Source organism: Lissotriton vulgaris, chromosome 6 (assembly GCF_964263255.1).
Source record: "Lissotriton vulgaris chromosome 6, aLisVul1.2, whole genome shotgun sequence".
Taxonomy (NCBI): domain Eukaryota; kingdom Metazoa; phylum Chordata; class Amphibia; order Caudata; family Salamandridae; genus Lissotriton; species Lissotriton vulgaris.
Window position 1 is genome coordinate 1489829727 of NC_141694.1, and position 26718 is coordinate 1489856444.

At 48.4% G+C, this 26718-nt stretch overlaps 1 protein-coding gene and 1 non-coding gene across 3 annotated transcripts in view; one reads left to right on the forward strand and one right to left on the reverse strand.

The window, feature by feature from the left end:
- The window catches only part of PSME4 (proteasome activator subunit 4), a 2155241-nt gene that overhangs the window by 1341586 nt on the left and 786937 nt on the right, over positions 1–26718 (reverse strand). The window lies entirely within an intron of this gene.
- LOC147709043 (U12 minor spliceosomal RNA) lies at positions 9896–10045 on the forward strand. The gene has a single exon (XR_015296750.1). It is a non-coding gene; the product is annotated as a U12 minor spliceosomal RNA (small nuclear RNA).

Genomic DNA, 26718 nt, shown 5'->3' on the forward strand with positions numbered 1-26718 from the left:
CATGGCCACCTTCATACGGTCCGTGATGGTAATCCGATCCTCGAAGGTTCCTTTGGACTGAACCCACTGCTCGTCCAGTTGTTCCTGCAAAGGTCTCATTCGAAGACGGCAATTTGGCACCAGTGGGATGCAGGATGATATCATCCCCAACATGGATTTGTACATCCTCACAGAAGTGAACCTTTTAGTCTGGAGGGTCGTTGCTAGACCCATTATCTTCTTCATCCGGTCCTCGGAAGGATAAGCTTTCACTGCCTTGGTGCATATCCATGCCCCTAAGAAGTGGATGCCCTGGGCTGGAGTAAGTGAGGACTTCTCCAAGTTGGTCCTTAGTCCCAAGCGCTGAAATAGTCGAATGCAGCACTGAAGAGACCTTGTGGTTTCTTTGAATGATGGACCTATCACCAGCCAGTCGTCCAGATATGGGTAAATGTAATGCCCTTGCAATCTTAAATGGGCTGCCACCGGGGCCATGCATTTGGTAAACACCCTCGGGCCGATTGGAGGCCGAATGGAAGGACCTTGAATTGAAAATGGCGACTCTCCACGATGAATCTTAAATATTTTCTGTGCTTCCGATGAATTGGAATATGGAAGTACGCATCCATGAGATCCAAAGACGCCATGTAGTCTTTTTCTTTTAACATTTGGAGGATCTCTTGCAATGAGAGCATTCTGAGGGGGATCTTTTTTATGTATTAATTCAGATCCCTCAAATCCAATACCTGTCTCCATTTCAGTGTTTGTTTCTTTTTGATGAGGAAGAAATGCGAATAGAAGCCTTTCCCTCTGTGATGTTGCGGCACTTCTTCTATGGCCCCCTTCTGCATAAGCGAATGGACTTCCTTCTGTAACTCCTGACGATGTTGGTTGAGTCTGAGCACCGGGGGATGATCTGGTGGCATTTCTACAAACTCTAGGGTATGACCTCTGCTTATGACGTCCAAAACCCATTTGTCCGATGTTATGGACATCCAGTTGTTGAAGTATTGAGACAGATAGTGGTCGTTTTCCGGGATCTGCTGTGTGGGGAGCGCCGGCCTGAAATCATTGACACCTGTTAGATTGTTGATTCTTCCCTCTATTGGAAGATTTACCCCTAGACCGCTGCTGGTAGGAGGAGTTGGAAGGCCTGTTGCTTGAATTGTATTGTCTATAACCTTGTTGGTTATAAGGCTGATATCTGTTGGTCTGAAATGACGGTCTCTGATTGAATTGACCTCTTGCAACTCTTCTACGAAAGGACTGGAACCGTCCTTGTTGAAGGGATCCCAGCGCTCTAGCAGTATCCGTGTCAGACTTGATACCTTGCAGCGCTTCGTCTACGTGTTTTCCAAATAAGTTCTCGCCATCGAATGGCATATCTACAATCTTCGCCTGCCCCTCCGGACGAAATGACGTTGCTTTAAGCCAACCCTGTCTGCGAAGCGAAACTGCTCCAGCCATCTGCCTGAAAGCCATAGAGGAAACATCCATGGCAATGTCAATAGATTCAGCAGCTGACTTTGTTCCGTCCTTGAGGATAGCCGCTGCTTCTTCTTTCCTATCCTCCGGTAGAGCAGACAGAATGGGTGCCAGATCCGACCACATTTGTCTGTTGAAACGGCTATTAAGTGCCATAGCATTGGCTGCTTTAATTGCAGAGGCTGCCATGACCGCAAACCTCTTCCCGGCTCCGTCCATTCTCCTTCCTTCCTTCCTTGTCTGGTGGCACCAATGAAGTAGCCACCGGGTTCTTAGAATTCCTCTGCGCCGCCTGCGTCACGACCGACTCTGGTCTCGGGTGTCCTATTAAACAGGCTGCTGCAGATTCTGGCGCTCTATACTTCTTTTGGTTTCTTGGAACCGAAACCGCTATGGAAGCCGGTGTCTTTAAGATTTTTAGGCCCTCTTCCCAAACGTGAGGGATAATCGGGATTGAGCGAGTTGATTTCCTGGCGTCATCCTTGAAATTCTGTTTCTTTAACTTCCATATCCAAATGAAATCTCTTAGCTGCCTGATGTCATGGAACCCTCCGATGTCTTGCGGAGGAGAAGCGGATGGCAGTGGAGTAGGTGACGGGGTCGATGGCAAGATGTACTCATTCCATTCCTGCCCCGTAGCATCATGTACAAGCTCCCCTTCCTCAGGCTGATCATCCTCATCGGAATCCATTAGATCATCCCGGATTGTTATCACAGGCGGTGATCTCACCACTTTCTCCTGAGAAAAAGTTTGGGTCTTTGGAGGTTGCGACGGAGGTACCGGCGTCGATGACTGAGGTGCGTTTGCCTCCGGAAAACGGCGGTAATCGTCATTTATCATGAACCTGAGGTCAGAGACAAGAGACACAGGTATGGAGACTGACTCCTCTCGCTCCTCCTCTCGTGACTCCTCTTGTTGCTCTTCATCCTCATTGTAATCACATGTTTCCTGGGTAGACTCATATCTAGAAGATTGAGCTCTGTCCTTAAAGGAAAAAACCTCTTCTTCGCCTGTGTCCTGGCTCTTTATCTTGAGCTGCGATGGGCTGTAGGCAGCACCTGAGGACTTCTCTCCATCTGAATCTTGCTCCAATAAGGAAGTTGGAGGTAAAGGTGAAATCTGCGTCCACGACGTGAATTCTGCAGATTTGCTGATGGTCGCCGAACCCCTTGACGACTGAAACGATCGAATAGAGATCATAGTCTTCGACTGCGGCGATTTAAATGCCTTTGCCGTTGAAAGTATGATCTTCGTCGACGGTGTCGTCAACGACATAGTCACCGTCGACACCAAAATAGTCGTCGACGGGATCGCCGTCGACGGAGTCCCCGTCGACATCTTCGTCGTCGAGCCTTTCGTCGTCGACGCCGACGGTCTCTTCGTCGACGGAACAGTCATACTCGTCGACGTTGTCGCTGTGAGAAGTTGGCCTGATATATAATGTTCACTATTCTAGTGAGCACTTTGTATCAGTCCAAACAACCCTTATTGATGATTGGTTGTAAGTCAACCTTGTAGACCAGCTATCCTAGTAGTATGGATACGAGCAGTCTTCGGGCTAAACTCTAGAGGGCGTGTTAAGCCAGCTGTTATACCATCACATATACCCCTTGAACACCAAGTGAAAGGACACCACACAAGTGTTATGAAAATAAACAGTGTATTTATTTAGATCACAACAGCCCTGTACTCTTTATGAGGACAGGGTACTAAGCACACAACAAAACTCTTACGAAAATACTTTAAGTTGCACAATTTACACAAATGCCCGAGGGGCACGAAAAACCATATACTTTAAAAGTGGAATGCGAAATTACTAGCAGGTAAGTACTAATCTCATAGGGTTTGGAATCGCTAGGACTGGACTACTGAACCTTCAGATTACTAGCAGGAGGCCTAGGGGACTCGGGTGCAGAGTGTGCACTCTCACGCGGGATGCGGGACAAAGTCTATGGATACTAGTAAATGCAAAGTAAGTGTTCTCGGGCGAACCCGACTAGGTAGGTCAAAAACAAAAGTGGATCTAGGCACTTAGAGAGTTGTTCTACACTGGAGCCCCGGAGTACTCGGTTTACCTAGCCCAGGGGCTGCGGCTGCATAGGGTTCAAGTGTCGTCGGAAACCCTCGTTGACGAACCAGGAGCCTGAAAGAAGAAGTTGCTGGCAGGCGACCAGTGAAGAAATTCGGATGGATCCAAGCCTGGATCGGAGATGGAAGACACCTGTAAGCAGAGGGGACCAAGTTCTGAATCACTAGCCAGTGATTAGATGGGCACCAGGATGGCACCGGCTGAAGTCACCTTGACCAGGTTAGTGGGCGAAGCTGGGCTCTGCAGTCTCACGGACCAGGAGGCGTTGTCGGCGACCAGGATGGAGGTGCGAGCTGTCCCACGATGGTATCTGCTGTCGACGTCGCTGGACCCAGGATTGGGGCAACAAGTCTTGGCAAATGCAAGCCCACGCGGTGGACTCAAAATGGCGTCTGGAGTAGACCAGGAGGGTCCGGGATGCTCCTCTTTTGGAAGGGAGCAAGGGCCAGTCTGGAGCAACCAGACATGCGGTGTTGATGTCGTCGGTTGACGTCGGGAAGGCCACAAGCCAACGTGCTAGTAGCCAGACAACGCGGTGAGCAGCAAAGAGCAGAAGGGCCCCACGCAGATCTGGTGGATGCTGGAGGGCTGAACTTCGGTGCTGGAGCTGCTCAGGGTTGGGGCTTCTCGGACCCCAAAGCACTCACTCGAGGATCCCTCGGCGGTCGTGCTGGGCAAGAGTCGTGCAGTCTTGAAGATGGCCGGTCACTCGAGGTCTCGTCGCACCCACGGATCTCAGCTGAGCTGACGATGTGAGTAGAGGTCAGAGGTGCCAGGGAAGTCGGGTCTCGTCGTGCTGGTCAGTCGGATTCCGGAGGAAGGACGTGCAGCAAACCGCAGTGTTCTCGGATGGTGCCTGCGGGTGCAGGGTGACCACTCCTTAGTCACAAGGGAGAAATCTTGAGAAGAAGTCGAGAGTTCCTTTCGTAGAAAGTAGTTTCAGGATTCAAAGATGATCTAATTTGGAAGGGGGCCCGCTCCTATCTTTATACTAGGAAAAGGGGCTGGCACGAGTCTAGGTCCTGCCCATGGGTGGGACCAGGAAGGGGGGTGGTTACACCCCTCTCCCATGCCGGACTTTCCCCAGCTCGGGGGCTGGTGTGCCCCTGGAACTGGTTCTAGCCGGCAGATGCATAGTGAGCACCGGGGTGCCACTTGCAGTCACCTTCCTCTAAAGCCCTGCCTACCCAGGATACACAAAACCCTGTCTGAGATGGTGCTAGCACCGCCCCTGACAGGAAACCCTTTGTCCAAGCTCCCCTCGCTGGAAGGACTCCCAGCTGTAGGGGGTCAGACTTGTGTCTGTGGTGGCAGCATCCATTTTGTGATGCTGAGGCTTGAGTTAACTTTAACCGGGGTTCACAGTTACATACATGTCGTGTCCCTCTAGAAGGGGGGAATGCTAACCCCGTCGCCAGAATTGGCGAGGGGTTAGTATTCCAATTCGTATGACACCTTACTCGACATGTTTTGAAAAGCGATACCAGAGTTGGCATATAACCGCGAGGATTATAATGCACTTAAGAGTATATGGTATGCGTTATCATGGAACAGCTATAGGGACTTGGTTCCGCAAGCTGCAAACGGGCTCAGCTCATGCCAGAGCACCATCTCACACGATTCCAAGCACTCTGCCTTCAGGATTGTTAAGGCCTGCCATAGGAGTGACTGATAGGAATCTATGGGTCCATTTTAGGGTTCGATATAGGTATAATACATCTAAAGCAAAGGGTGATTACACCACCTTGCCCCAGCTGTCGTGCAGCCAGTTGTGTCAGATTTAGATGGCCAGCCAGGGGTGGCATAATACATGCTGCAGCCCCTGGTAGGCCCTGGGTACACCTATGCCCTGAGTTACAGGGTCTGATAAGGTGGCCCAGTACCAATTAAATATGTACCTAAGGTACATGGAATCCATTTTACAGAGAGAGCAGTAGGCCTGGGGTCCTGAATAGCAGGGTCCCAGGTCAACTAAGTCGAAAAACCAGCAAAACACCCGGCAAAAAGTTGGGGGTAACCATAGTCCGGTATCCACCTTCCTACAGTTGCCGTCGACGCTGCTTTAAATCCTGTCGTCGACTAAGCCGTCGTCGTCGAAACAGTTGTCGCCGACGGTGAAGTCGTCGACGGAGCTTAAGATTTTTCCACAGATTTAGCAGTAGAAGCCAGGGAAACTGGTCGATGGAGCAGACCCTGTCCCTTTATGTCCTGACAGCTTATTGGGAGGAGTAATAGGGAGAGATGACGCTGCCTTCTCCCTAGATTTAATCTTTTTAGATTCCACTTTTTCCTCAGAAAGAGAGGCCTTTCTCTTTTTAGTGTCATGGTTGTGATTCCCGAAGGGGGACAATTTAGAAAGATCGTACAAAAAGGAAAGAACTACATCTCCCAGAAAGCTTAGCCTAAGGGAGGAGTCAGCCTCTATAAAGGCACCTGATTACTGGAGGACTGTGTACGTGATTTTGACCAGTAATTGGAGTTAGAACTGGTGTGTATCCCGCATTGGCGTTCGGCCATCGCGGAGTTCTCATTCGAGGAAAAAGAGCATGCGGCGGCTGCCGTACGCCTCTGCAGGAGTTTTGGAGTGTCGGAAGTTTTGGTTCCGGCGTGCTGGCGAGAAGTGCAGCGGCTGTGTCATCTAGCTGCTCTTCGCATTCGCCGGTGTTTTTTCGGCTGAGAGAACAAAGGAGTGGGAAGCGGCGGCTTCTCTTTGGAGCGTTCAACGGCTGTTAAGCGCTGTTCTAGCACCGGCTGGTGTTAGCGGAGTCCTTGCAGCGGACGGAATTGATCATCATCTGCTGTTCCCGGATTCCGTGAGTTTGACTACGTGATGAACTGTGGAGCTTACGTGCGAAGTTGAAAACGCAGTCTAGTACTTTGGACTTGTGGCTAATTCGTTTGGTAGATAGACGTTTGGATTTCTGCTTTTGAAACTTTGAGTTACTAAGACTGTGTTTTGACTAAAGCGCAATATTTGGAACTACACTGAGGATTTTTTGGAGTGCACCATTGATTCTTATATTTTGATTGAAGACTTTACACTTTTGGGGATTTTTTGTTGGAATCACCAGGAAGGCTGGAAGGTGTGTGTGACCGTGGTGAACGAAGGAGAAGTGTTTGGGCTGATTGACTGCTTATATGAATGCTGACATTCTCTCTTGTATTTCAGAATAGTGGTCATCGTGGATTCAGGTTATTCACTACCTACCAAGAGGGAGAAGAAGAGATTGTAGCTAGTACCCGTGGTAGGTGGTGTCCTAGCGAGAACACTTGAGAGTAGTTAGTATTGTTATGATATTAATGCTTGTGTTTCTTTGTTGTTTCTCATTACAGCCTCCCGTCCTGTTCCAGTCCCTTCCTGGTTTTCTTATTTTTTTCCTCACCTGATTACTTTATGCTCAGTGTAGTTTGAATTCTGAGCATAGGGCAGTCTGGAGGTGAACCCCATAGAGCATCACCTGATCCTGAGAACACGTGGCCGTGACATTTAGGTGTCGATTTAGAAGATTCCTCCCCAGAATCTGAGTCTGATGCAACCTTCTTCTTTTGAAGCCACAACAGCAATCGAGCCTCTCTGTCTCTCAGAGTTTTAGCAGAGAAGGTTCTACAATATTTACAATCCTTGGCCACATGCTTAGGATGAAGACAATATAGGCAGTCCTTGTGAGGATCCTCAGAGAAAAGCCTGGCCTTACCACAGGATCTGCAAGGCCTGAACAGCCTCTTTTTAGAGCTTTCAGCCATTATGAAGAAAATAGGCACACACAATACCTTATTCCAGTAGAAAAGACAGTAGAAGTAAAAGGTCAATAGTTCACTCAGGAGCAGCAAAACTGAGCAGAGCTCAGGGAGACTCCTTTCTCACACGAAAATGGTTGGAAATCTGAGACAGGAAGCTTCTGCTGGGGAGTGTGAGGGCAGGGCAGCAATGCTGATTGGCTGACTTTTGACCAAACAATGAGGAGGTCTGGTTACCAAATACTACAGTCCCTATGGGCTTTTCTAAGCAGTTTTCTTCTCTATGATACTGCTTTGGTCATTCTGTTACCGTGAGACTCCCACCATGACAACGGGGAAGATACAAGCATGTGAATCTATGAAAGATGTAATACTGGAGAACAAACTTTTATCACAGAGGACATATTACTAGTGAATAAAGGAATACAGAACCATTGGCTCATGGGAAACGTGTTGAATATTTCACTGTGTCCTGAAGGGGCAGAGCTGTTACTCTGGGGGCCTATATTGGCACTCCCTGAAACACAATGCCAAAGCCAATAGCTCCTGCATAGGCAAACTATTGGCTTTGCCAATGCTTATTTATTATGGAGTGTGGCACCCTTACACAGGTAACATCTAACTTTTATTTTGTGGATTTAGCATTATTTATGTAAATACTGTAAAACATGAAATTTGAGTCACACTGACTATCATTAAAATTAATAATGAAACTTTGAAACCTGATACCAATTCGGAAAAACAATTGTAAAATGCCTCTTTTTAAAACAACGAACAGGAACGACATTGGTGCACAATAATTCCCTGATCCTAATCAATTAAGAGCAGAGCGTACATTCAAGATATTTTTGAAGTAGCAGTATTTCGATAAATCAATCACTGACGCACTAGCATCATTAAAACACATTTTAATGACTTGACGATATTGTAACTATCTTTAACTGTAAAGGACAAATTAGAGAGACCGCAATGAACAAAACTCCGTGGACTATCAGTGTGGGGCTATAAACTAACAAATGACTTGAAAAATGTTCTAGAAAATGTTTATTTTTTTGGGTGCTGATCCGGATAAATAGTAAAATTGCTTCCACTACATAAAAGGGATTACAAATGACAGGGGATTGCGAGTATGCAAATAAAGCCTCCTGCAACCCACAACATGACAAGACTTCCGAGTCACACGTGACCCTCGGGAGTGTAACATGGTTTTCTTTCGTTGCTCTCATAGCGCAGGTTTGCTCTAGGTAGTAGAACGCTTTACACAAGCATTAGGTTACTTGCATAACACACGGGCAGACTGGGCAGACTTTTTAAATATATATTAATTACCCGCGTTTTTTTTTACGTGATTTGTTAGGAGTAACAGGCTGTTGAGGCGAAGCCGGGATCTGGTTCTCGTGTAAAGCGCTGAGATGCTCTCGGCCCAGCGTCGCGCTTAGTATAGGCAATGGCCCTGTGAATCATGGAGACGAGGGGAAAATCATTTAACCCCTCCACCCATGCCGCCCCCACCCCAGGGCTTTAAGTAGGATAAAAAAATACTCTCAAAGGGGCGTGACCAGTGTAATTAGGGGCGTGGCTTAAAAACGTAAACCAAAAATCTGTGTTTAGCATAGTGCGCCGCCAGACTTGAATTCTGCCGGTTCTATCATTGCATCCAAATATATGATACAACAAGAAACATCTTACCTACAAGTCAGGGCTATTGGCTTTGTCACTGGTTGTTGGTTGCAAAAGATAAATAAGCACCAACTTTGGTTTGTAGATAATATTGAGAAAGCTTCCACTTAAAGCCCTGGTGACACCACAACAATGTTGCTGCACCTGAGTCTAAGAAAGATGAGGGAAATACAGAGAGAACAGGACTCTTTAAAGGATTTCCCTTCCCCGACACGCTCACTTGGCATGACGTCATGCCGTAACTTCTCTACTAGTGAGAAGTGAGCAGTGTCAGCAGCGCACATGATGTGCCTGCTGTCTCGAAACGGCTCTCTATCAGGCTGTTATGTGCCCTGGCACTATTTTCCGGACTGCCGTCGGGGGTAAAAGACAGAACGTCTGTGCCGGGGCACAAAACAGAGCCCGATAGAGACCCATTTTTAGCCCCCCGTAAAAAAAAAACTGCCGGCGCACTTAAAACTCCTCCTCTCCCCCCCCCCCCCCCCCACACACACCCTCAAACCTGGAGGAGATGAACTCCCCCCCGCGTCCCACATATGTGTTTGTGTGTGTACTTGCATTGTTCTCATGCAATTCTCTATAAAGACTCTAGATGGCGCTGAATTCAGCAGCAAGTGGCGTTTCGGAGTTCACGATGAGTGAACGTCACCGCCACGGACGCCATTCGTAGTTATGTTTTTACCGAAGGCACCTCCCCGTTTCCCATGAGGCTACGCGGTATTCTAATTTACATAAATCTGAGAGGGCAATGCTGCCGCTTTTGAGTGAGTTGTGATTAAACGGTGAACCCTTCCTCTGCAGACTTTATATACTGTAACCCTTTTAAGAGTTTTTTTTTTAAATCTGCATGTGGCGACAGTTTCTCGCTCTCACTTACTAGAGGTTTTACTCCTGAATGGTTTCTTCTCCACCCAAATTTTAGTATGCCTTAAACTAATGAGTAAGGAAAATAACGATCTTGGGTGACGCCAGGATCCTCACTCATAATGTGAGCGGAATTTTTGAACGGGTACAGGTCGTCCCGTGGGTGACCCGCCTACTTAGCAGGATGCCCTGGTGCAGCGATCTGCCCGGTTCCCATTCGTGTTCAATAAAAGATAATCAAGCTTAAAGCATTGATAAACTTGTACATCATGACAAAATAACATTGTTCAAAGCGAAGTGTTAAATTATAGCGTCGAATGTAAGCTTTTACGTTTTTTTAAGCTTCATAGTTCTTTACTTCCGGTATGTTATAGACGAACGGTAATTTATTAGGCAACAGCACGTTACACCTATTAACTTTTTCTAAATACAAAGTATACTTATAGCGGAAGCTGGCTTCGCCCAGAGGAATATTTTTGCCTCATCTTATGCCATCCCCTATGGGGTTTAGTTTTTAAATTTATAATGCGCAAACAGCTACCCAAAAAGGGTTTCCCGGTGCAAACGGCAGGTCAAGGAGTGAATCACAGAAAATAATTTTATTTGTCAAACAGCCAGGTTTTTAATGACTTGCGAAACTGAATGTAGTTTATTTCGTTGCGTAGTGCAGTGGGAAGGGAATTCCAAAGTGAAGGGCCTAAGTGCGAGAAGGACTTGCCACCGATCCGGGCTAATTTGAATTTCGGAACGACAACCCTTCCTTGGGTGGCTGAGCGGAGATTTCGAGAAGGAAGGTATGGTTTGGCAAGAGCTAGAGATAGAAGGTAACTGGGCACACTACCGAATTTGATTTTATGCATATAGCTGAGTGCCATAAATTTTACTGTTTTCGATTTTCAGCCAGTGTAGTTTGCGTCGATGGCTAGAGATAGTCTAACAGTGGCGTTTTGTGCCATCTATAGTCTGTGGATTACAGGATTATTTGAGCCCAGATAAAGGACATTTCCGTAGTCAAGCCTCGATGTAACCAAGGCATTGACTACAGTTTTCTGGAGGCTTCTGATAGCATCCAGTATATTTTGCGTAGCCATTTAATGATGGTAAAGGAGGTTGCTGCGACATTGACTGATTGAATCTGAGTGCATCATCGATCATGAAGCCTAAGTTACGAACACGAGGTGAGGGAGATGGAAGATCACCCATTTTGCATGGCCAATGATGATGGTTCCAGAGATCTTTTTGTTTTCCCAACACCAATATCTCCGTTTTCTCACCATTTAGTTTCAAAAAATGTTTTTGCATCCATGATGCTATGTTATTTAGACCTGTTTTTAAAATGGAGGAAGTAGTAGTATTCTGTGAAGATATGGAGAAAATGATTTGAGAGTCATCAGCATAGGAAAACAGGGATAAACCCGAATTCTCTGCCACCTCAGCCAGAGGTCTTACATATAGATTGAATAGTAGGGGGCTGAGGATGGATCCCTGTGGCACCCCATGATCAAAGAAGTGGGCTTCAGAGCTGGCATTTTGGGGAAAAAAACTTGGAAAGTACCGTTGGAGAGGAAGGCAATAAGCCAATTTAAGGCAGCCCCTCCAATACCTTGTGACTTGAGTGTATCTATGAGCACTGTGTGGGACACTGTGTCGATTGCATAGTAACGCTTTAGGGGCAATTTAACCCCTAAAAAGTACTCTGAACTATCACAGGTGAAAATCATCATCTCAATGATGCTTTGCATACTGAAAGTTACCAATTTCATTATGTCTTAAGACGGTGGCAGTTTAAAAACAAGCATTTGCAATGCAGTAGGTGTCGCATTTAAGCAAGTTTAAGCTATTGACATTGTAAATGGCAATGCCTTTCATTTATGTTTTAAAAACAAAAACATACAATTTACAAAGCCAATAGCTAAAACTTGCAAAATTCGAGACCTATTGCATTGCAAATGCTTGTTCCTTCTTGCTCTGCTCAGAGAGGAGTGGGGCGACGCTCTTCCGCCTTAACGGAGGAGCCGCCTCTGAGAAAATACGTTTTTGTGAATAGGGTCCACAGTGTGAGAGCTGCTCTTCTCCCTGTGTCCCCAGTACCTGGAATGAGTGCTTTATGAAAGTCATCTCTTTTACTATGGTTGTGACCATGTGACATTTTTCGAGTCTTTGGGATAGCTCTGTGTTCTGAGGGTTGAGCCTGTCCTTGGTGGCTTGAAACTTGCATTGCTGCCAGTGTGTGACCGTAGGTTATACATACATGAGATCTCAGCTCCCTGAGGCCAGGGCCTGTAAGAAGTGAGGTATTGCCCCAATGGTTCCTTTCATCTGAATTGTTGTCCTGCTGTCTGAAGTACGTGACGTTGTGTAACCAGAAGGCTAGCTCTGCCGTCTTTTTCTGAGAGAATGTAAAATCTCTCGATTTACAGTTAGATCTGGTGCCTCGTTTGTAAGCCATTCACATGTCGATAGCCTTAGAGATAGCTCCTGTAATTCCATTTTACGGATGTAGGTGTTATTTACGCCGTCAGATAGCCGCGCCACATACGTCCATGGCACCAGCATCTTTTATTAAAAAAAGATAGCAGAAAACTGGTGTTTGAAATCTTATTGGAATGCTGTCAAAATTATTTATCTATTTTTTTCTGAATAGCACTCAACCCTGCGGCTTAAACTATTTCCTCGCGCTCTCAATTGAGTGAGTTAAGAGAACTGCGGCACAGGCAACTGAAGTCATATTAGCCCAGGATCACACAATTGGTTCAAAGCGGAAAGTTGGGATTTAAACACACTTTTCCCAGTTCAGCAGCCAACAATTTACCCACTAGACCATGTTTCATGTAGGAGACAAATAGAATATGCTCCCGGTGGGCGCTGCACTGGCACAGGCTCAGCCCTTCATGATACAGGGCGCCCTGGAGATCTGAATTTTGATTGGCTGCCAGCGAGCTTCGCCTGGGGCTTGATAGCGTTTATCTTCCTATTGCACAGCCTAGCATTGGATACCCCATGTATCACTATCTCCCCCAGGGCCTGCAACGTCCCTGCCAAACAACCATGTACAAAATAAATTATTCCACGCCACCCGGAGATGGGCAGCCCTCAGGTAGCGCGGCTGCTGCTCCGCACGTAAGTGCCAACATCAAAGATTTAGAATGTTGGGGCGTGGCTTGCAGCCTTAGAAGATGGCGGCGTAGTCATGGAGCTGCGCCGAGGATTTGAGTGATCCTCCCGTCATCCGACATTATCCGAGCACCGCCGTGGCTGCAGAAAGTATCCCGCTGTTGTTGGAGCGGCTGGGCAGCCGACGGCGGTGCGTCCAGTGTTCCCGGGTGCCCCGAGACGCAATCAGCGAGCATCCGCGGATCGGCGGCCGGCCCCACAAAATGGCGCCCTCCAGACAGAGGTGAGCGGCGGCTCTCAGGAGGTGCGGCGGCGAGGCTGGTAGGAGCGAGAGCGGGCCCTGGCGCTGCACCCCTCGAGAGATACAGCTGTAGGGCCCTGGCGCTGCAGGGCCTGACCGGGAGTGAAGCCGGCGGGGGGGATGGGCGGGGGGGGGACAGACGTCCCTCGGCAGCCCTGGGTTGGAAGAGTGCAGGCGGCCTGAGAGAGGCGCGCGGCGGCTCCTACACGTGGAACAAGAAGTGTCCGCCCTTAGTCCTGTTCCCCTGGCATCCTGACTACCCGGACCCTGGGGGTGTGATCAGTCGTCCTGTGCAATCCTGCTACATCATGCTGCGAGTTGTTTGGACGGTGAGCGGGGCCCGGAGCAGCGGAGTGAGGGCCTAACTGCGGAGGCGGCCGGCCTGGGAGGAGGGAACGCCGCGGAACCGTCCGGCGCCCTGTGGGGGTGCGAGTACCTGGCAGTGCGGGGGGCCCCTTCTGGAGTGCTGACTGGGTCTCGGCCTGCTGCGTTGCGGACCCCTGCAAGCTGTGGGGGGGCACCCCAAAGCTGGAGGCCTCTAATCTACTGACAATACAGCCGCCTACGCCACGGACGGTGTCCAGCCTAGCCTATTGGTGGTTACCCCGGGGTGACAGAGGTGCCGGTGCGCCAGGAGTGTCCTCAGAGGGGTTCTGGGGGTGACTGGGGGCGCAGAAGTACTGGCTGTCTTGCTTTGTTGGTGCCTAGGGGCGGTCGGGCCCCATAATGGGCCGGAATAGAGCATCAGGCCAATCCAATCACATTGAAAAATACACAGTGGCGATGAACAGGGATCGTGGTGCGCCAGGTGGCGGCCAGGCTGGCGACCAGGATGACGGGGGTCCTGATCCGTCTCTGAAAGACATAATGAGGGCCATTAATGACTTTCAGGGCACGATGGAGCCAAAATTGGACTCGGTCACGGAGGAGGTGAATCTTTTGCGGGCGGATTTCCGCAAGATGTCCGACAAGGTAGCAGTGGCGTAAACTGGCATTACAGGGCTGCAGGCAAAGACGAAGCATTTGGAGAAGCAGGTGGCTGCGCTCACTAAAAATCAGGCGGATGTGTGGGCCCGCCTGGAGGACGAGGAGGGTCATGCCAGGCGCAATAACATTCGTATAGTGGGTGTGCCCGAAGGGATGGAGGGGCCCTTGACAGACTTCATTGTTGAGGACCTTATCCTGAACCACTTGAAGCCGAAGCGCCCCTCTAACTTCTTCTCCGTGGAGCGAGCACACAGGGCCCTGGGCGGTAAGCCGAAGCCGGGGGCCCCCGCGCCCTATTATTGCCCGCATTCTTAATTTTAGAGATAGAGACGCCATATTGCAGGCGTGGCCAGAGTCCATGGAGATCTTCACCGAGACAATGCGGTCATCTGTTTTTTCCCGGATTTTACACTCCAGGTGCAACGCCAGCGGCTCTCCTTCGATTGTGTTAAAAGGGCGTTCCGAGAGGCGGGGGTGAAATACATGATGCTGTTCCCGGCGTGGCTCAAGATTCTGGATGGAGACAAAGCCTACTTCTTCGACGCGCCAACGGATGCCGCCGACTGGTTGGAAGGGTAGCGTACGGTGGGACGGCGGAACAAGCAACAAGAACCGCAGGTGGCGCGTGGTGGCCGAGGGCCGGGTTCCGGATCCAGGGAGGGCTCCCACAGTTGAGGAGCGGCAAGAGGCGGAGTGACTATGGTATGGTAGGGGAGTGCATAATTACGCCTGTGTCCCTGCCTGACCTGAAAGTTGGGGTTCTGGAAGCGAAGGGCTGGAGGGCTTGGATCCCGGAGGAGTGAGGGTCTGCCTCACCATGGGACCTCGAAGTGAGACATTGACTGAGGCTGCTCACGGACTGGGGACCGCATTGTTTGTTGGGCAGAGTGTTCGGGGTGCATGGCCAGGGGGTGTGACGCAGGGCGGTCAGGGTGATTTGTATGGGAGGGGTACGATCCAACACGATTCATGTGCATCTTTCTCGGGCTAGCGATCCCACGCTTCCTCTGGTATGTTCTTTGTTGTGGATTTGGGGCGACAGGCACTCTGCTTTTTTCGAAGGTGGGTGGTTGGAGGCTCACCTGGCAGGGAGGCAGGGAGGGGGAGTTGGGGGGATGGGGTGTTTGGTTGTTCAAGGGGTGGTGGAAGGTGGAGTGGGGGGGTGTTCGAAACGGGTTGGTTATGCTCAGCTCTTTGTCAACTCCTCGGGGGCAGCGGTGGTGGGTACTTCCTGACATAGTTGTAGGTTCAAGTCGAACAGTGGGTGGGACTCAATTGCACCATTGCCTTCCAGTCACAGGCTAGGATTTGGACGTGGAACGTCAATGGCCTAGGTAATAAGATTAAACGAACCCTTGTACTACAGCATCTGAAGCGACACTCCCCGGACGTGGTTCTCCTGCAGGAGACGCATCTGCGGGGCAGCAGCTGCCAGACCTTGGATCGCTTTCGGTACAAAATGGTGCCCACTGAGGCTTTACATCTGGTTCCAAGGGGGTGGGCATCCTCATACACAAGACGTTCCCGATAGTCCTTTCTGGGAAATGGACCGATGATGCGGGGTGCATGGTGGCAGTGGCGTGTGGATGGGAGGGACGCACAAATGTTTTCTGCTCAAGCTATTTCCCGCCGGGCCTTCACTCAACGACCTATGCCAGACTGGGGGCCTTCTTGACGGAACTTCCTATTGGGACGCTCCTGGTGGGTAGAGATATGCACGCAGTCCTCATGTCGGTTCTTGACAGATCGGGGGGTGGGGGGATACCGGGGGGAGTTGGGACTACAGGGCTTTCTGGAATCATTTGGCCTAAGCGATCTATGGCGAGCACATCGTCCCTCTGCGCAACAATATACGTTCTACTCGGTCAGGCACGGGTCCTTCTCGAGACTGGATCACCTCCTGCTCGGAGTGATCAGTTGGGGGAATTTTCGGACCCCCAAATGATGGCCGGGGTGTCTCTGACCACTCGCCGGTGGGTGCTACCCTGAGGGGGCCAGTTGTGAATAAGGCCGCGTTCCCGCGGATAGATCCCTGGCACTTCCAGGATGACAAGTTAAGAGACAAGCTCAGGGAGGGTTCCCAGCTCTACTTTGAGGAAAACCAGGGGTCCGTAGCATCACATTGTCCTGTGGGAGGTGTATAAGACCGTCTTACGGGGACAGGCACAGGCACTGATTGGTGCCAAAAAGAAGAAGGACTCCCTGCAGATTAGGAGGCTCGAGGATGAAATCACGGAATTGGAAAAAGGGGAGGAAGGGGTTTCCACGCCGGAGGGTCGCCATGGCACTAAAGCAGAAAGAGCTCCGGGTACTAGCGGAAGGCGAGGCACGGGCCTATGCCCTTGCCACGCAGCACCGTATATATGATGTCAGGGACAAAGCCCTAAAGCTCCTAGCGTGGCTGGAGCGTAGGGACAGAGGACGTTCCTGGGTGGCGGCAGTGTGCGATAAGTCGGGCGCCCTGGCTACCACAAGTACCGATACCACGGAGATGTTCACGACACACCTGGAGGAGGTTTATACTCCGGTGTGTACTATGACGGAGCAGGATTGTGCAGAATTCCTCCAGGATTTTGTGCTTCCCACCCTGTCGCAGTTCCAGAGTGATGCCCTGGAGACGGCTCTATCCGGGGAGGAGGTGGGGGCCGCGCTCAGTTCCCTGCAGTCGGGCAAGGCGCAGGGTCCTAATGGGCTGCTGGTTGAGATATTCAAGAAACAATCAAGTATTGTCACGGGCCCCTCCTCAGGATGTACCTAGAGGCACGTAAGGTAGGCATACTACCACCGGACCAGAGAGAGGCCACTATTGTGGTTATACACAAGGAAGGCAAGCCAGTTGAGATCTGCTCCTCTTACCGGCGGATCTCCCTCATAAATATTGAGGCAAAGGTGCTAGCGAAGGTCCTGGCGGACAGGCTGCTCCCGCTCCTCCCTGACCTGATCCACGTAGATCAGTCAGGTTTTATGCTGCGCAGAAGTACCAGGCACAATCTGCGTCGTATGTATGGCGTACTGCACATGACGGAAGGGGTGGGGGACACGCAGGCGTCATTGATGGCGCTGGACGCATCAATGGCGTTTGACAGTATGGAATGGCCATACCTTTTCATGGTTCTGCGGCGGTTGGGCTTCGGGCCGATTTTCTGCAGTTGGGTGCGTCTCCTGTACGAAAAACCCATGGCGCGGGTGAATGGCACGGTCTCTAGAGCCTTTCAGCTCCGGCGGGGTATGAGACAGGGCTACCCCATATCCCCTCTTTTATTTGCCCTGGCATTGGAGCCCCTAGTGCATTGGATTAGAAGGGATTGCTCGTTTCGAGGCCTGGCTTTTACTGATGACTGGGAGGAGCGAATTAGCCTGTATGCTGATGAAATCGTGCTTTACATGGCTAGGCCCTACCAGTCGATGGTGCAAGCACTCCACCTCTTTGAACTCTTTGGAAGCTACTCAGGCTACAGGATCAATTGGTGGAAATCGATCATCTTTCCCCTGTCCGGCCCACCTCCATCGGATACCATCCAGATGCCCGGCGGTGGTAGTAAGTGATGGCTTCAGGTTCTTGGGGGTATTTATCACGAGAGACAAGGCAGAGTTTTTCGGCCGAAACCTCGAGCCCCAGTTGAAGCGCCTACTCATGGATGTGAGCCACTGGCGCCCACTGCCTCTATTCCTGATGGGCAGGGCGGCCATTTTCAAAATGCTGGCACTGCCCCGCCTACTGTACATTCTCCAGAACACCCCATATCCGGTATCGCCGGGATTCTTCAAGAGGGTGTATCAGGCCGTTCGTACACTTCTTTGGGATGGGGGTGCCCCACAGATTGCGCTCGTCAAGCTGACACGGGTGGTGTACGAAGGTGGGCTGGCCCTGCCGGACGTGCAGTTATACTACTGGGCGTCCCAACTACAGGTGGTAAACGACTGGGTGTACATGGATAGGTCTGAGCCGGCCTATAGAGTAGATCGCTCAGTGATGCCGGGCGGAAACTGCGAGTCTCTACTGTACACCGGGAGGGCGCGCACTGATTTGCCTTCACACACCGGAGTAGTGGTCCAATGCTGGAAAGAAGCAAATCGGTTTCTGGGGGGGTCGGGGTCCCTGACGGGTCAGACTCCCTTATGGATTGGGGAGCAGCCGAGCGAAGTGACCAGGCTGCAGGCCTTCAAGGGCTGGCAACTTATTGGCATTGAATACTTGGGGGACGTGTGAAAGGGCGACACCCCGCGCTCGTTCGCATACTTGCAGAAAGCGTATGACTTACGGGACTCGCAGCACTATCACTACATGCGTCTTGTGCACGCACTGCGATCTCATATTTGAGGGGGGTGTCTGTCCCGGAATACTCCCTCATGGAGCATTGGCTATTATTTGACCCCATTCTGGACAGGCCAATGTCCACGATCTATCGCAAGTTAATCAACAATATACCGGACCCGTTGGTGTCATTAAAGGCGACCTGGGAGAGGGATCTGGGCCCCTTAGACGACGATTGGTAGGTGTTGGACCTGGGCCTCTTGGCAGGGTCATCCCTAAACTTTTTGCCTTCCTCCAATACTCTCTCTGACCTATTTTGTTTGGTTTAATGACTCTGGGCACTTTACCACTGCTGACCAGTGCTAAAGTGCATATGCTCTCCCTATGTAAAGTGTACATGTGATTGATGTCCATGATTGGTTCATTGGATTTACTGTTAGTCCCTAGTAAAGTGCACCAGGAGTGCCTGGGCTTGTAAATGCCAATACTGCTAGTGGGCCTGCAGCGCTGGTTGCGCCACCCACAGAAGCAGCCCTAAAATGTGTCTAGGGTCTGCCATTGCAGAACCTGTGTGCAGTCTGGTACTGTCATGCTGGCTGGGCAAGTGCACCCACTTGCCAGCCTCTAAACCTTCCCTTAACTTCATATTAGTCACCCCTATGGTAGGTCCTAGGGCAGGGTGCATTGTAAGTGTAAGGTAGGACATGCCCTGATGTGTGTGGCATGTTCTAATAGTGAATTACTGCCAAATTCGTTTTTCACTATTGTAAGGTTACCAGTTCTCTTCTAGGCCAGATGGGCTGCTGGAATTATTACACTCTATAATCCTAGCAGGCTCAGGGAACATGGTAGAAAGTAATGTTTAGTATGCCTGAACTCAGAATAATAAAATACTTCTTTTAGTAAAGTTTATTTTAATATCCTGGGTTTGCAAATGCTACTTTTAGAAAGCTAGCATTTGCTTGTCTAACCATTTCAGCCCGCCTCTGCTTTTGTGTGTATCTGACTGTCTGAGTTGTGTGAGTGACAGGGCTGGGAGTTGACAGGTGGTGAATAGCAGGATGACACCTTAGTGGGAGGTGGGAGTTTCCCTGAATGATGCATCAGGCTGTGCTCTGCCTCCACAATGCTGGCTCCGCCCTCCTGGGGAGCGACTGATGACTCAGCCTGCACCTGGCCCAGGAAGGACCGAAGCTTGTCAACAAAGTGCTCAGGCTGCCCCTGTCTTCACAATGTCGGCTCCGCCCCCCTGGGGAGCGGCTGATGTGCCTGCCCTCACACTGAATGCAGAAGCAGAAGTACCCACCACAAGTGCTCAGGGACTGAGAACAGTTATGCAAAGGCCCCCCTGGCCTGTAAGAACAAAAGAAACTGGGTATAAAAGTAGGAGCCCTGCTCCTTGTAAATTAGATCCTGTTTGCGCTACAGAAGAAACTCTGCCCGAAGAGAAGGACCTGGAAGGACAAGGAGGAGTGCTGTCTCTGGCCTGTGTCTGGTGCCTTGCTGCAGAAGGAGAGGAAAAGAAGAGACTACAAGAGACTTTTGCTTTTATTGAACTTTGTGCCAAACTCTGCTGAAAGATCTCCAAGGGCTTGCCTGTGAACTTGCCCCCTGACCAGCGCCCCAGGAACAGTGGGCGCTACCCCCTGACAAAGGAACCACTGGAAGACGCTGTTTTCCTTCTGCAAGCCTCTCCAGGAAAAGCGGAGCGCGCTGTGACCATCGCGCTCTTCAGCAACGCTCTGGGAGCTGCCCTCCCTCTGAACAAAGTGACTGCCGCCTGCCTGGCCCAGAAGCATCGTGAAGACCAGCCCAGCTGATCCGAGCACCGTGACTGGCCCCGAGCCGCAGCTCGCAACGTGAAGAAAGGTGGCGCCCGGTGCCTGCTTGCACCTCTTCGTGTCTTGTGCCCCTGAATGCGCCGCCGCTGTCCGAGAAACAGCTGTTGCGTGGGGTGCCTGAACGTCGCCTGGATTGATAGAGGCCTGCGCCGAGGATCGCTGCCCTCTGCGTGCGCCCTCCTGTGTCAGGAAATCTCGAGGCGCTTTCCCAGCGCGACCCGGCCCGCGCCACAACGCCAACCCCCGAGCCAGAGCCGAGCCGCCGCTCGCTCCAATATCGGAAGGAAGACAACGCGACGCGGACTACCGCGCTGACCTGCGCCCAGCTACTTCACTAGAAAGGTACTGTTTCATACCCTCTGCCTCGCCCAGCCCTCGGAGCTGCGTGTGGAGCGCTCCCAGGGCCCCCGCTCTCTCCCCCTGTCAGCCGCGCACAGCCGTGCAGCTCGCACGGAGAGGCAGGCGCTGACTCCCCGGCCGCCGCTCCCGCCAGAAGCGTGAGAGTGGGCAGACGAGCCCGTTTTCCATCACGGAGGAGCCGAGGGGCGCAGAGAGGCCCGCGGACAGCCGCGGGAATCCTGGTTGATTAGCAGGACAAAGAAAAGTACAGTGAAGAGCCTGGAACCCCCTTTTTGAGGAAATAACGAAATAAGCTGAATAAGAACTAGAACTGTTATTTGCAACGCTAAACAAAGATTGCTTATTGCTAAAAAGAACTGTGGCAACTTAAACCCAAGTAAACTGGAACCGCTATTTAAAGTTTAAAGACTGTATTTACAAGCCTGCTTTGAAAGTATATAAAGAATATATATTTTTACAAATACAGTTTGGTGTCATTGTGTGGTGGGTTGGTGGTGATGGTGTAATATTGCAAATGTTTAACCCTATGTGCCCCAGAGATTAGCCTAGACTGCTTGCGCCACACTACCTAGAGGGTAAGCGGAGGTTGTTCTTGAAGGTAACCCTCAGCCCTGACGTGGAAGAGAGGGTCCCTGCTTGTCGCCAGTGCTGCACTGCGCCAACCAGAGACTCCCCTTTCCAACAGTAGGACGCCCTACAAAGCCCGCGGAAAATTGCGATCAGAGTCCGGTTCCGCTTGGTGCAACTTAAAATTCTGCACCGGGTGTACTACCCCCGCACTCTGTCGTATACCTGGGGAGGGGGGTGCCAGTCCTCTCTGTGTGCTCGGGGATGTGGTGGGGGGAGGGTCTTTTTACCACATTCTTTGGGGCTGTCCGGAGATTGTTACCTTCTGGTCCAAGGTCACGGACATCATGACAGAGGTGGTGGGGTCTCCGGTCACAAGGGAACCTAAATGGCTGCTTTTAATGATAAAGGGACCCACTGATTGGACCAGGTATGGGGAACTCTGGCTGGCCATGGCGGCTGGCATGGCCAAAAGAAAATCGCCAGGGCTTGGGGGGAGTCGGCACCCCCACAGTGGGACCAGAGGGAGCGGGACCTAGACTGGTGCCAGAGGGCAGAAGAGACCATTTATAAGAGTAGGGGCTGCCCTAAAAAGTGGAAGAAGATATGGGGGCCTTGGAAAAGATACAGGGAGATGGGGGAAGGCCTAGGGTAATGAGTTCCACTGTGATTGTCTTGATGCTGGCCAACTGTGATTTTTCTGTATGCCTTACACTGCCTGTTTATCCGATGCAATGTGACCTATGGATGGATATGTCAATCAGACTGAGCACTGTTAATAAAAAGAGTTAAAAAAAAAAAAGATTCAGAACGTTTAAGTTGACAATTTTTAGTTTGTTCAGCCTCGGGTCCCACTGGGGGGTCAGGCGAGGTAATCAAATAAAGATGACATGCTGAAGGACTCATTCATGCACCGACTGCAAGGCTCCCAACTTTACCATGGGTTGCATTTGAATACAGGCTTCTACCAAGGAAGAGCCATAGTGACTTGTAAAGGAACCAGGGCGTGTTGGCTACCGTGTCTCTGAATTTGTGGCAGGGCTGGGGCAGATTCAGTCTAATTTGTAATAGGCACATGTGTGGCTTTGAGCTCAGAATCCACAGTTTAAAAAAAATACTCACAGTGGCAGTTTGTTGCAAAAATGTCCTAAACATTTGTTTTTAATATCAGCCAGACCAAATGAGTGAACGTTCATAGAAGGAGTGGCTAATTTAACAAAAAACAGTGAACTGTGTGATGTGAGCTCTGGCCTTTCTGCGGTGCAAATGAAATATTAGGGGGTTTGTTTATCTGCAATGTTTTCTAATCCAGGCTGGCTGTGTTGTGGAGGGGAAATAGGAAAAGGTGATTTTGAAACTCTTTGCTGTTGATGTGAACTAACATGCCACCAGAGAAAAGAAGCGCTCGCCAGGCAGTCGCGGCACCCGCGCTTTACTTATAACATTAAAAATAAAGCGCGGGTGCCACGATTATACCAAAAGTAAAGAAATAGAAAAAACATCTATTTCTTTACTTTTGATATAATCGCAGCACCCGCGCTTTACTTTTAATTTTAAAAGTAAAGCGCAGGTGCCACGATTATACCAAAAGTAAAAAAAAAAAAGCGCTCGCCATGACTTAGACTTTACTCTTTTTGATACAGCCCACTTGGATGGGCTCGTCTGACATTCTTTTGGCGTAAGAGGTTTCTTATCCATAAAGATAAACATTTTATGCCAAAAGGAAGTCAGACGAGCCCGTCCAAGTGGGCCGTCTCAAAAAGAGAAAAGTGTACGTCACAGGATGCTCTTTCCCAATGGCTGGCCACCATTTAGCATAAACGGTGACGCTGGCCAATGGGAAATAGGGGCGGGGCTTAAAGCCCGTAACTAAAAGCTACTCAAAATCATTAGATCTCGCCAACGAGACTGAGCATACGCAGCCTACGCAAGCTCAACCTAAAAAGCATTGCCTCAAACATTCCCTAACATGATGCTGGTCAAATGTATGCCGTACAAAACATAAAAGGCATTATAAACATTAAAAGGCAATTAAATAGATTCCCCTCCCCCAACAATTTCAATGACACTAATATTCCTAATACCTTCCAAAAACTTTTACTAATAAAACTTTTCTACTTTACAATAAACACAACTTGCACTAACATACAAATTTATTCGACTCATAAGAACTTACTAACATTAGAACATCACAAAATTTGGATGAGGGATAGAACATTTAAAACTTTCCCACTTAAACTGAGTCAAATCTATACCATATATTGTCAAATAAATATCTTCCCCCTAGTGTATGATATTCCACCTGACAAACAATCTACAACTTAACTTGAATTTTTGACAGGACCTTTTGAAAAAAACAAATAGAACAGTAAGTAGGAAAAAAATAATTGATTACAAATTGGCAATGCTAAAAATCATCTTGAAAACATATCCCCAAGCAAAAATACATGGATTATTTCCATTAATTCTACGTTGTTTGGTGCAAAATACAGAAAATATCATAAGATGACGATTATGACAGATGGCAAACTACAATTTAAAGTAAAAAAAACTCAAATCCTTAGCTTTTGTAACACTCTAGACAGTTGATGATTGTTTCACAGCAGTAGGTCAAAGAGACTATTTTAGTAACACAACAGAAGATTGGCACAATTCATTCACACCCGAAGTTTGAAGACAAAGTCCAAGCTTCCATCATTTCTTTGAACATTTTTAAAAAAGAACAAAGTTTCCAAGGAATGAGAGTAGCACAATGTTTAGAAAGAAGTCTGTAAGTCATTAACCAACAACTTTTGTCCAGAGTACAGCAATTACGCATGTATGGTGGAACAGACTACCTGCAAAACATTGCATTACATTGTTTTAAAAACAAATTTAAACGCTACCTAAAAACAACTTCTCGACCTTTATCACAACTTATATTTTGAAGCCTATGTTCTCCGAAATGACGAAGTACTCTACTCATAATCACCAAGTATCAAAGGCAATCAAACCTACAATCCATTTTTGGAAACCTTTAAAACACAAAACTAATACAAAAACTGTTAAAGAGCTGCTCCACGGATTCCCGAACATAGCACCCAAAAAACATCCAGCATCCCTTTGTGAAAACAAACATAAAAAAAAAAAATATATATATATATATCGCCAAAACGCGTTTGGTGGAGGGCACAGCAATGCACTAGAAAAGAATAAAATCAATAAAGTTACCAGCGGCTGCTGCTGAATTTAAGAGTCCGTCTCTCTCGTCTTTCTTGAGCGTGATTACAAAAACGTAGAGAGTGGAATTTGGATATATATATATATATATATATATATATATATATATTGAAAATAGGGTTTCAATTCCAGTTACGCTCTAGTTGAAATCATCCAGGCACTCCCAACATCATTTCTTAGGCTTCTTTTATTTAGTTTGCAGCAATGTCATCAACGCGTTTCGGGAGTCAAGCTCCCTTGATCACGATGTTTTTGCGTTGTCTAGAGACCTTCCTTTAATGCATGTAAACGTAGTAAAAACAGTGAAAGGACTCACAGTAAGAAATGCAGTTGTTTGTAACTACGGCGGCCATTTTAGCACTTTCAAATACATCAAAAAATGGGTATTATATAGGTAAAAACATTTGTTGTCCTGCTTTAAAACAGATATACACGTGAACAAACGTTAAAATCCCCAAATAAGAGTGAACAGGACATAATGATGTCACTCATGAAGAACAATTCAATAATTAAAGTGCAAGTGCATTTTTACATATTGAAAACGTAAACACAAGGTTTCACAATTTTTAAAGGCCAGTGCCTTTTTCAACAAATGGGACCTTCTTAGCAATTGAGAATCATTACTTACTTATACCTCAATACTTTTTAAGTATTTGCCATAATGTATTCAACATAACACAACTGTATCTTATGTGGATTCACCTCTGGCTCTACTGATCATGTATATCTCACAGATCCCAATGGGACTTATATGGATGGTAATGCTGATCGGTCACGTCAACTTTATTCCTTAATCATAAAGTGCAAGTGCTTTTGTAAACTAGTATTCTTTTACTGTAAACTTTTATCTAGATATTGCACGTAAGAATTATAAAGTGCCAGTGCTAAAAGTGCATTTCAATAAAGTGCTAATGCTTCAATATCAACAACAGTACCTCATATATGTAAACAATCCACTCATATTGCACTTCGGCAGATATTTTTCTAAAGTGTCAGTGCATATCACAAGAAAAACAGCACTACTCCTCACAATACAACCGTCCCTGAGCCAGTTCTATTCCAGAACAACATACTACCAACCATGCAATTTAAAAAGGAGAGGAACTCAGAATAAGACTCTTAAAATTGAAAATTTCTGTCAATTAAAATCATTAACAAAAGGTTTTCAAATGCAGTTTCGGTAAACTCGAGGTTAGAAAAAATTCATTACATGTACAGTCAATCAGTTTAAACATGTGTAAAGGTCTTCATCAACGTTTAATCCCTGTGGCTCCTTACAGTTAAATTCTAGTATGAAATAGGTCTCTAATCTTCTAAGTTCACTTTTCCTATCTCCCCCTCTCTTCTTCTTTGGGACCTCTGCAATGCATGAATACTGCAGGCCTTCGGGGTTACTTTGATGGTGTAATTCAAAGTGTCGGGCCACTGGGTAAGACCTATCCTGATTAACAATGGCTCTTCTGTGCTGCAGGATCCGCTGGTGTACAGGTAAGATCGTACTACCGATATAAATCTTTGGGCATGGGCACTGTAGTAGATAGACTACGTACTCACTCTTGCACGTAATGGTACTTCTCACTTTCACGATCTTATTAAAAGATGTTTTAAAATCTGTGCGATTCATTCCATGCTGGCACGCTTTACATTTAAAATACCTTTTAAAACCGGGTTTAGGTTTCAGCCAGTCTGCATTACTCTTTTTCTTGTCCAAGAACTCACTTCGTACAATCAAATCTTTTAATGACTTAGACTTTTTGTAAGTGATTTCAGGGTTCTTCTTCACCTTTAGACCTAACACCGGATCGTTTTTAATCAGATACCAGTGTTTTCTAAGGATAGATCTCACTTCCTTATGCTTGGTATTATATGTGGTGATGAATCTTGAGCTCCCTTGATCTTGCTGACCTCTATTCAATTTTTGGGTTCTAGAGGGCTCAAATAGTAAGTCGTGTCTAGTTAACCTCCTGGCCTTTCTTGAAGCACCTTTAAGGATCGTCTTGCTATATCCCCTTTCTAAGAACCTCTGAGTCATTTCGGTTTCTATGGTGTCAAACTGCTCATCATTACTGCAGGTACGCCTTGCCCTATAGTATTCCCCAAACGGAATACTCCTTATTAACGCCGTTGGGTGGGCGCTCTCGGCGTGCAGGATTGAGTTCCCAGCAGTATTTTTTCGGAACACAGTAGTCTCTAGTTTATTGTCCTGGGGGGTAATCCTGATATCAAGAAAATCAATTG